Below are 2,282 nucleotides of genomic sequence, written 5' to 3'. Positions count from 1 at the left end.
CTACTTGGGAGGCTGAGGCAGGAGAATTGCTTGAACCTGGGAGGCAGAGGTTGCAGTGAGCTGAGTTCGCACCACTGTACTCCAGCCTGGCAACAAGAGTGAAAAGAAAACAAACAAACAAAACACAGATAAACATATGGTGGAATGTTACTCAGCCTTAAAAACGAATGAAGTTTTCTGATCCATGCTACAACATGGATGCAGCTCGAAATTTTATGTTCAGTGAAAGAAGCCAGGCACAAAGGCTACACGTTGTATGATTCCATTTCTATGAAATGTCCAGAACAGGCAAATCCAGAGAGACAGAAAGTAGATTGTGAGGTGCCAGGGGGTGGGAGGGGCTGCCAGGAGGTAGGGAGGGGGAGTAACTGCTCATGGGTACAAGTGTTTGGGGAGTGATGAAAATGTTATAAAATTGATGGTGGCGATGGCTGCACAACTCTGTGAATATACTAAGAACCGCTGAATTGTACACTGAATTGTGGGTGGATTGTACAGTATGTGAATTATATTTCAATAAAGCTGTTTGTTATATTTCAAAACAAAACAACAATCTTGGGCCCCCCTGCCCTCTGAGCACATCCAGCCTCCTGGTCATGATTCTCCAGGCCCTCTGCACCCCTCACAGCCCTTTCAGTCTAATTTATGCCACTCTCTAGACCCACCCCAAATCCTACACATCTCATGCTCTTGAAATTCTCTCCACACCCAGCTGTGTCTGGCTTTGCCCAGCAGTGGGCCCACGGGAGGTTGGTCCCCCAGGAAATGTATGTGTCTCCTAAAACCCAGTTCAGCCATCTTTTCCCTCAGGGACCATCTCCTGGCCTCCCCAGTGCTCTCTGTACCTTGCTTAGAGGTCCTGCAGTGTCTACCTGGGTGTGGGGTGGTCTCCTGTGGGCTTAGCCTGTGGGTTTACCTCCTTTGTGTCTTCTCAGCACCCAGAACAGGGTCTAGCATGTCTCTGGGCAACAGAGGCTGCCACCATGGCCTCTTGCCTCCTGGGGAGGTCTCAGAGGTCCCGGAGGGTGCTGTGTTGTTTCTGAGCACAACTGGTGGGAGTTAGACACCTGAATGAGTTCATTCTCCCATCCATCCACTCATCCATCCATTCATCCATCCATCCATCCACCAACCCATCCATCTACCCATCCACCCATCCATCCACCCATCCATCCATCCCTCTACCCATCTACCCATCCATCATTCCATCCTCCCACCCATCCATCCATCCAGCCCTCCATCTATCCATCCACCCCCTACCCATCCACTCATCCATCCATCCATCATCCATCCATTCATCCACCCATTTATCCACCCATCTACCCATCCACCCATGTGTCTATCTATCTACCCATCCATCCATCCACCATCCATCTGTACATCCATCCATCCATCCATCCATCCATCCATCCATCCATCCATCCATCCATCCATCTGTACACATATCCATCCATCCACCCTGTGCAAGGCCTGGGGAGAGGCAGAGTCAGTCTAGGATTGTCACAGTGTCAGGAGGGATGTGTCAGATGTGTCTGAGAAACAGAGACTGCCGCCCTGGCCTCTTGTCTGCTAGGGAGGTCCCAGGGGTCCTAGAGGGTGCTGTGTTGTTTCTGAGCAGAGTTAGACACCTGCAGATGCCCTGAGCCCCCTCCCATCCCACTGCACACCCCGAGCTTTATGTTGATGCTGTGTGGCAACTGTGCTGAACCTGGCAGAAGTCCCCAAGGCAAGTGTTCTCCCAGGGTCACCAGGCTCAGCCTGGCTCCAAAGGAGTGAGTTTTGCTGCTGGGGCCATGGTGAATTTCTTGGCTCCATCCTGTGGGAGAATTTGAAGGTCCAATTGCAGCTTCCATGAGGCCCAGGAGTGGGCTCAGGCTGGAGATGTTGATCTCAGACTCCAGTGGTGGCTGTGGCACATCCAGGATGGGAGGTGCCGGTAGGGATGGCCTCCTGAGACTGAAACCCCTTGAGAAGAACCCCAAGATCTGGCCTCCCCAGCCTTTCACACACGCTCCGGGCTGACTGTAGGAGAGCTGGGGGCTTCCCCAAGTGGGGGCTCCACCCAATCACTCTGAGGTCCTGGGCAGGCCAGTCAAACCTCTGGCCTCTGGGTGAAATGGGCACAGCAGGTACCCAGGGCCCCGAGATAGCTGCATGCCCAGCGCTGAGGACAGCTGACCCAACGCCGGCTCAGGGCCCATACAGTCCCCTCCGGGGTCCTAGCTTGGAGCTCCATGCTCACCTGCCATGATGCTAGGCAGTCCCTCCCATAGCCATCTCCA

This window comes from Rhinopithecus bieti, unplaced genomic scaffold (genome assembly GCF_001698545.2).
Source record: "Rhinopithecus bieti isolate Rb0 unplaced genomic scaffold, ASM169854v2 scaffold_2205, whole genome shotgun sequence".
NCBI lineage: Eukaryota > Metazoa > Chordata > Mammalia > Primates > Cercopithecidae > Rhinopithecus > Rhinopithecus bieti.
This window is presented reverse-complemented; position numbering follows the sequence as displayed.